A 9,373-nucleotide genomic window follows, 5' to 3' on the forward strand; every position below is an offset into this window, starting at 1 on the left:
CTGTCTTAGGTTTGTTTTCAAAAGACGGTTGAAGTTGAGATTGCGGCGGCTCTGAAAACAATGTGTTGTTTCCAAAGACGGTTTTTGAAATTCCGAATCACGGATTTGAAAATCGAGAATTGAAGAATTTGGAATCGTCATCACAATAGCCATGAAAACGGTTTAATTTGTTTTCAAAGAATTTAAAATTGGGTTGAATATTTGAAAACGGTTAAATTTGTTTTCAAATGATTTGGAATTGGATTTAAAATTTGAAAACGGTTAAATTTGTTTTCAAGGGATTTGATTTTGAATTTGAAATCTGAAACAGGTTAAATTCATTTTCAAAAATTTGATTTTGAATTGAAATTTGAAAACGGTTAAATTTGTTTCCAAAGTTTTGATTTTAAATTGAAATTTAAAAACGGTTAAATTTGCTTTCAAAAGGTTTGATTTTGAATTGAAATTTTAAAACGGTTAAATTTATTTTCAAATGGTTTGATCTTGAATTAAAGTTTGAAAACGGTTAAATTTGTTTTCAAATGATTTGAAATTGGAAATTATGAGGATTGAATTCGTCATTACGACGGGCTAGAAAACCGTTTTAACCTTTGAAAGATGGTATGCAAATCAAAAAGTGTGAGAATTAAAATCGTCATTACGACGGTTTGAAAAACGTTTTTGCTTGAAAATTGATTTCGAATTTTGAAAATTCGAGGGTAGAATTCGTCATTCGTTTGGCGTAAAATGGCGCTTTGAGAGTGCAACGGTCGGCGAGGGATCGAGGTTTGAAACGGCCATTACGACGACATAAAAGGGTATTTTGAAATGGTTTGTGAAAACCAAGGTTTGAAATCGTCATTACAACGGCATAAAAAGGTTTATTTGAAATGGTTATAAAAACCAGGTTTTGAAATGGCCATTATAACGGCATAAAAAGGTGTTTTGAAACGGTTGTAAAAACCGGGTTAGTTTGAAAATCGTCATTAAGACGGTATAAAAGGTATGCAAGGGCCGGCGAAAGACCGAGGTTTGAAACGGCCATTATAACGGCGCAAAATGTGTTTTTGAAATGGTTGTAGAAAACCAGCTTTGAAAGTCGTCATTACGACGGCCTAGAAAGGCATGTTGTTTGAAATGCAACGGTCGGTGAAAGACCAAGGTTTGAAATGGCCATTATAACGGCGCAAAAAGGTGTTTTGAAAGTTTGGAAATGACACGGAAGGACTTATGATCACATAACACATAAGCACTCGCAGTTTCATTATATTATGCATAACGCTGACACGGATTTGGCTTAAAAGGGTGGGTTACACACCAAGCAATCAAACCCCAATTTTCGAGAGAGATACCAATCCAAACAAAATGTGTAAGGAGGGTGCCCTAGCCTCGTGCTCGAAGGTGATGAAAGCTCTTTGACGAAACAGAAATGTGTAACGTCAATGGTATGCTTGACTCAATCGGGATTCGAAACGCGGGGATGAGAAAACTCACGCCGACGGGACGAGCCAATTGGTCGATAATGGTTAGGTTATGTGCCCGGACAAAGAACCTGACTATGACCGTAATATCAATTAATGCATTTCAACCACGACCTCGTTCGAGTTTCACCTCTAAGGATCACAAAGACACAAGTGTCTTAGTTTTCCCCAGCGGAGTCGCCGAATCTGTGGACGTGGGCCACAAGCCGGTCTGTGGGCAAGAGCCACCTACCGGTCCATAGTCACAGGACACCTGCACGCCTAGCCAAATTGTGGACATGCAACGGTCTTTTTAAAGCCACGCTCGGTGACGTAAAAATGCTTTCGACCGGATCGCTTTAGATAGGTCGGTTTCGTCTCGGTAAAGGTCTCGAAACGATGCAGAGATGTTCGGAGTCGCCACCAAGAATTTGTGGGATGCTTGGAACCCGTTCGAATCTACTTTATACCTAGGTCAATCAAGGCAAAAAGCCGTGTTTGACATAGGTATTAAAGATAAGGACTCATCCCCCTTTTAGCATTCTATGCCTAAAATGACTCTCGCACGCCCTGGATAAGGCCATCCACTATCCAAAGGTTTTGAGTAAGGGGTGAGGGTACGTATTGGGAAGACCTTTAATCGGACACCCAATCCCGCCCGCGTTAGCGGCCTCTACCGATCGATCGTGGTTGTTTAAGTGCAAAAGTTGATAAGACGGTTTAAATGCATGAATGCACATCCAAAAGTTTTAACCTAACATGTGAGAATTTTCTAAGTCGGTTTGTTAATCCAAATATCTAGTAATTGATGTCGAGTTAGATTTAGATTGATTTGCATATGAAAACGGAAATTAAACATCCATTTACCAAATTCAGGTTATGATGCTAACACGATCCATTTATTTGAAAAAGTGTGTTTAAAAGATAAAGTATAAAATGCAAACTCATCAATCTGATCCGTCACGTATTCGGATTAACCGTAATCGGGATCGTCCTAGACAAGTACCAAATCGAGACAGAACAGTGCCAGGCAGCCCCATTAGGGCACGAGCCTATTGGCGAGGGAAGAGATCTGCCCAGGTTTTGAAAGATGGAAATAGGCAGGCTCTTGGCGCGCGAGCCATGGGGCGAGCCAAGAGGTGCCTCCTGGTTGTTAAAAAGGTTGTTTAAAACCGTATTTGTGTTTAAATGACTTGCAAGTATGATTTGCATGACTCGGAATAATTACTAATATGTTAGTAATATTCGTTGTCGGATTTGCAAGTTTGAAAAGCATACTTTATAAATAAAAATGTAAAATATGTGTGCTTAACCATTTTATCACCGTACTCGAATTAAATCGACATGGTATTTATTTTAACCAAGGGTGACATATAGTATGGCCAAGACGAAGATGAAAACGAAATGAAACAAAAGTGAAAGGAAAATGTTTGATTTGAACTAATTATGTTAAGTTCATTTATTTTGTAATTAGTCAAGTTTGTCATCGTACTCGGATTAAACCGACATGGTATAAGGAACCAAGGATGATTATGAATTATGACTAATATGTTTGAAAGTGTAAATGAATGAGAAAAATGGTAAATAAAAGAAAAGGGTGTTAAAATACCCATTAAAATGTAATTAACCATAATATCATCGAGTCACGGAATAAACCGTCATAGTATAAGGAAGCAAGGATGATTTTTGTAATGGTCAAAATATTTGTCATAAAAATGAATTAAAATGGTAAAAACCATAAAAAGGAAAGAAGTAAAAATAAAAGAAAGTGTTGAAGGAAAGACGAACTCAAACACATTTGAGTCTGACCTGGACACCCACAAGAGGCGCGAGCCTCCCTGCATAGCAAGGAGCTTCTGTCTCAGGCCAAAACTCGGTTTTGGCTCGTCTAATCTATATTTGAATCGTGTTATGCATCATTCATGCTTATAAACTCATAAAAACAGTAAAGACATGAAATAAATGAGTTGTTTACACCCTCAAACTTACGTGTATTGATGTTTGCGAAGTAGACGACTTTAGAGACGGTTTTCTCGTTGTGACTAATCGCGATCAAAGAGGTTTAAAAAGGTGCCTTAAAAAAGGATTTTGTTTTGAAAATGAGTTGAAAATATGTTGTTGAAAAACATGTTGATTGATGAATTGAGTTGGTCAAATGGGTCGGTCGAATGCACGGCGACGGTACCAAACAAAATGTGTAAGGCTTGTGTTTACGATCGGTAGGTCGTAAATTCGTGTCGATTTTGTGACTTAGGAAGTCGAGTCTAGAAGTTTAAGAGAGAGGTGAGGGGGCGGACACTCGCGTGAAGATTATGGTGTATGATGGTGGGTATTTATAGAGAAATATGGGATGGTAGGTCGGTTGAGTTTGCTTGGAGGCTAAGGAGACATCCCAAAGAGGCGCGAGCAACCTAGTGATTGAAAGGGGTGTACTGTCCTTTTCAATTTGGACGTGGCCTTTGCTCTATCTATTATTTGGTTGGTTTGATTTGTGGTAATAAAATGAGATGTCGTGTAACAATATAGGCATCTAATAAGATGATTTTGGGTGTTACTTGAGGTAGCTATTTTGTGTCCTTGACTCGGGTTTGACCCGTGTGAGTTGGGATTTGAATTTCGAGTCGGTTTTTGGCCCGGTGTCAGTTTTGACTCTAATTAGGGTCATTTTAATGTAAATGACATGATAAAGACATTAATGGCATTATTTTTGACATTCGAGATTTGGGTAGACTCGGGTTGACTCAGGTTGACTCGAGTTGCGGGTTTCTGAGTCGGTTTTGGGTCCGAAGACGGTTTTAGCTCTAAATAGTGTTATTTTAATGCGAATGAAGTTAGAAAACTTTTGAAATCATTTTTCATATTCGAGTAGTGCATTAAACCGTATCATGTATAGCCAATCCACGCACGCATATCAAAAACACGTTATAGTCCGATCATCATCGGGTGGTTTTTGGAAGGTGCAGATACGTGGTATCTACAACAACACTTCCATTTTCAGACATCATGCCATGCATATACCGCGTCAAATATACCACATGATCACACATGTGTTTCCATATCCGTTCCCATCCATAATCAACACTTCCGCTCATACGGAAGACCATATTACATAATCATGCAAATGACCACTATGCAACACATAACTTACATTTTTCATCTTACTCTTACACAACTAAATAAAATCATGTCGATTAACCCACATCAAACAAGATTATCATATCATTTCCGTCATCAATCCACTCATGTCGAATCAACGATGTCCATTTACTCGCAAAATGCCACACCATATAATCAAATGTAAACAATTCACAAAATATCACCCATGTAAGGTCAACATGCTCATTTGAACACAAATCAACTGATATAACCGCGAAATAAGGGTACACACTCAATATTTCACTACGCCAAATAAGTCCATCAATAACGGTCAGATAATGCAATTACCGGTTTCAAATAGAAACGCGGAACTGTTATTGCAATGACGGTTGTTAAATATATACCACGGATGTACAAACACGCGACCGTTATATAACATCAATAATGGATCTATAATACCGTTACCACAACTCAAGAACGGTTATAAAACTGTTGTTAAATATGTTTATGGCAACGGGTATACTTTTGAGAAACCGTTATTAAATATTAATGACGGTGTCAAATCTGTTATCGTAGTTTACTATCGACAACGGTTTATTGGTACCAAAACCGTTGTTAAATATTATATATGATAACGGTTCATTTTGTTATCTTATTTAATTGAATGTCTAAATTTAACAACGGCTTTATTGCATGCAAAACCATTGTTATATTTCTCTATTGACAATGGTATATAACCGTTATCTATTTTTAGTGATGAAACTTTGACAACGGTTCTGTTTAAATAAAACCGTTGTCAAAGTTTTGAATTCGAAAATGGTTATCGTTCGTTATCTTATATTTTTGGCGGTTTGAATGAGAGGGAAAATATGTCAACAGTTATTTATCTAAATAAAACCATTGTCAAATAATTGTTTACAATGAGTTGTTTTTAACCGTTATCGTTTTAAATTAATTTTTTTTTTTTCAAAAAAAAAAATTTCTTCCAGTAGCTGCTGAAAAATAGCATTCCAGCAGTTGTGCACTGCAAAAATTTAATCTTGCAACAAAATATTACACCCCATGATCAATTAAACCCAGTTTAAAAACAGTACAAACAGGATGATCAAACACTACGCCAAATAAGACCTTCAATAACGGTCAGATAATGCAATTACCGTTATTAAATAGAAACACATAACCGTTATTACAACGACTGTTGTTAAATATATACCACGGTTGTACAAACACGCGACCGTTATATAACATCAATAACGGATCTATAATACCGTTATCACAACTAGAGAACCGTTATAATATTGTTGTTAAATTTGTTTATGGCAACGGGTATACTTTTAAGAAACCGTTATTAGGTCTTAATAACGGTTTCAAATCCGTTGTCCACGTTTACTATTGGCAACGGTTTAGTGGTTCTAATTAAATATTATATATGATAACGGTTCATTTCGTTATCTTATTTAATTAAATGTCAAAATTTAACAACGGTTTTATTTCGTGCAAAACCGTTGTTATATTTATCAATTGACAACGGTATGTAACCGTTATCTATTTTTATTGATGAAACTTTGACAACGGTTCTTCTTAAATAAACCGTTGTAAAAGTTTTGAACTCGACAACGGTTATCGTTCGTTATCTTATATTTTTGGATGTTTGAATGGGAGAGAAAAGATGTCAACGGTTATTTACCTAAATAAAACCGTTGTCAAATAATTGTTTACAACGGGTTGTTTTTAACCGTTATCGTTTTTAATTATTTTGTTTTTTTTTTTAAAATGATTTTAGCTTGTTCTAGCAGCTGCTGAAATGCTATTTTTTCAGCAGCATTTGTAGCAGCTGCTGGAATGTTATTTTTCAACCGCTGCTGAAAATAGCATTCCAGCAGCTGTGCACTGCAAAAATTCAATCCTGCATCAAAATATTACACCCCGTGATCAATTAAACCCAGTTTAAAAATTGTACAAACAGGATTATCAAAAGCCAAAACACAACTTCCTTAGAAAAACAAAAGAAGCCAATACACAATGGCTCTATATATATACACACACGTACATAAAGCATGAGCAAACTATTGAGACTCCGCTAATGAAATAACATAACTGGCCCACATATTTCTCAACTAGGTGATAGCCTCTGGCGAATATTCTGGGGCTTTGTTGAGCATTAGTGGAAGCTACAATTCAAAATATACATAATCAAAATAGATATAATACATGGAAGTATACATAATTGAACTCAATTTATGTCTGAAATAGTTTTTAAATCACATTAACTCGTATCGGAATGGTAGAAATTTTCCGTTGATAACCTCCGACATGGACTCACAAACGTAAAAGGCGCATTATTTGTCGCCAGGTGCTTTAGGAGACTATTATATAAATCACACATAAATCAGTTGAATTAGATAATCAACCTCTCGCATAAACATAAATAAAATGATACGAGTAATTATTAAGAACACACTTACTAATGGCGTGATAAAATTGGGAACAATGTTGCTTTCATAATTCCCAAGTGGACATAATCTTTTTTTTTTTCCTTCAAAAATACTAATTCATAAATATACACACATGCCATTATTATTTGCATATATATGGCTCAAGTCATACAATAACAAATGACATTATTGAAGGTTGTAAACTTACTCAATTATCATCCTTACACAACTGTCAGAGGGTTTGCCTTAGCGAGAGTTAATCCAAAGATAATCGTTTTTTGTTTCCACTTGGATTGCCAGTAGCACCCAATGCTTCCTATTCAATTTGGGACATTGAACTGTTAGTTCATTTACACGCATGTAAGCATGTTAATAATAAATTTATAGAACCGTGATTCATTACAATAATCACGTACTATACATACATATTCTCATTGTAGGGGACAAGCCATAGTTTTTTGGTCGATATCAACCGACGAGCGATACTATTGATTTGTTCTTTGTATGAAATTCTGTGCACAGAGAATGCCTTAGGACTCAAGAATCTGTAGGCGTGAATTGGGACCTTCCACTCAGCGAACTGATTATTCAGGTACCTATTACGCCACATGAAAAGAAGAATGTTATTGTAATTGATAATTTAAACAAACATCATTATTCGTAAATGGAAATGACTAAATAGTTTTATTAATAAAACTTACTTCATCCAAATCAAAATGTGAACAGCATCTAAATTGTCAAGGTCGAAAATTCCATCAGTTGCTTCGGGTCCAGTACGACTATATCAGTTGCGCCCATAATTTCCTCTTCAATGTTAATCATGACTACATCCCCTCTAGGTGACCTATTTACAGCCAGGTTGTGCAAAGCCTTCAGCGAAGTAGTTCTCATTTTTTTTCTTATATTCACACGATTCATAATAAGAATCATAAGCAGGCTTGACTACAACAACTTTCGTAGCTGGCTTATATTGTATGTCCAGTGGTTTTGTTTTTGGGGAAGACATAGTCCTTTCGGTGACCTTGTCCGTTGACGTAGTAGTAATTGCTTTAGCTGCCATCATGGCTTTGCTTAACTTCTTCAAATGTAAAGATTAAAGTACTTACGATATGTTAATATTCGTACCCTAATATATTTAAAGAACAAGTAATAATTAACGTCTGCATATATGTACCTCGGGGATGACAACATTAATGAGGTTGTCAGGCCATTGCACATAAGAGCTTAGGCTTCTTTCAAATAAGTGACCTCCTCATTAGGAAATGGTACTTTTACTTCCCCATACTCGTCTTTCTATAATTGGGACACTTCCACTTTCCTGCATTTGTCACGAAGGGGTATACCATGAACCTTAACTTGTTGAAGCCGGTCGTAAATGAACACGTATCCCCTGGCAACAACAACTTTCTGTTTCCCCTGTAAATAGAACAAACGACAAGCCACCTTGCAATCGCCCTTCACGACAGCTTTAATCAATTAGTACACATACATTCACTACCTTTAATAAATTTCATAAGTAAAAAACGTGTATGATATGAATAATTATAAACTAGCAACTATTACCTTTTTCGGTGTTCAGAAGAACATCTGATCAACAACTACCTCTACCTCATCATGTGTCACGGCCTTCATGGCTTCCTCTTCCTCTTCAACTGCCTGATATCGATCCTCAGCTCCCACCTCAGTCTCCTTTGCCATTTCCTTCTCCCTTGCCATGTCATCCTCGGCTTCCTTCAGTACATTAACACTTGTCCATATAACACGTACTGATTTTCCAAATCATATAACACACTGTATATAAGACCTAAATATTATTACCTCTTTTTTCTCCTCTTCCTCCTCCTCCTCCTCCTCTGCTTCCTTTATGACTTCTTGAACCATATCCAACTCTTTTTCTGATGGCTTTTCCCCAGTTTCGAACATTCTCAGCATCAACCTAGCTATTTTCTGTAGCTGTGTAGTAGAAATTAATGTCAGCATATATAGTTATAAATTATGTTGGTTCAAATACAGTATTTATTCGATTACTTTCTTGGAATGATCACCACTCATCATCCTTCGAGTAGTTTTCCCAAAATACTTAGTGATACCAACATGCGTCGATACCCCTCTCACACGACCTGGATGCTCTGCTTTGCCGATTGCCCTAGCAAGAATGTCATCACGTCCTTGAGGCTTCCATTTTCCTTCCTGTACCTCATTCTCACAGATCTTCTACATACACATAAAACCATTAGAGCATGTACTATAGGGAGGAGCTTTTAATCCTTTTAATTTTCTTCCCCCCTTCTATTTTCTTAACACCTCATTCACTTTTTAACCACCTCATTTTCCACTATCTTCATCTTCTTCCTCTACATTTTTCTTATATTTTTCCACAATAGAGAGGAAAACTTCCACTTC

Source organism: Silene latifolia, chromosome 1 (genome assembly GCF_048544455.1).
Source record: "Silene latifolia isolate original U9 population chromosome 1, ASM4854445v1, whole genome shotgun sequence".
Classification (NCBI taxonomy): Eukaryota; Viridiplantae; Streptophyta; class Magnoliopsida; order Caryophyllales; family Caryophyllaceae; genus Silene; species Silene latifolia.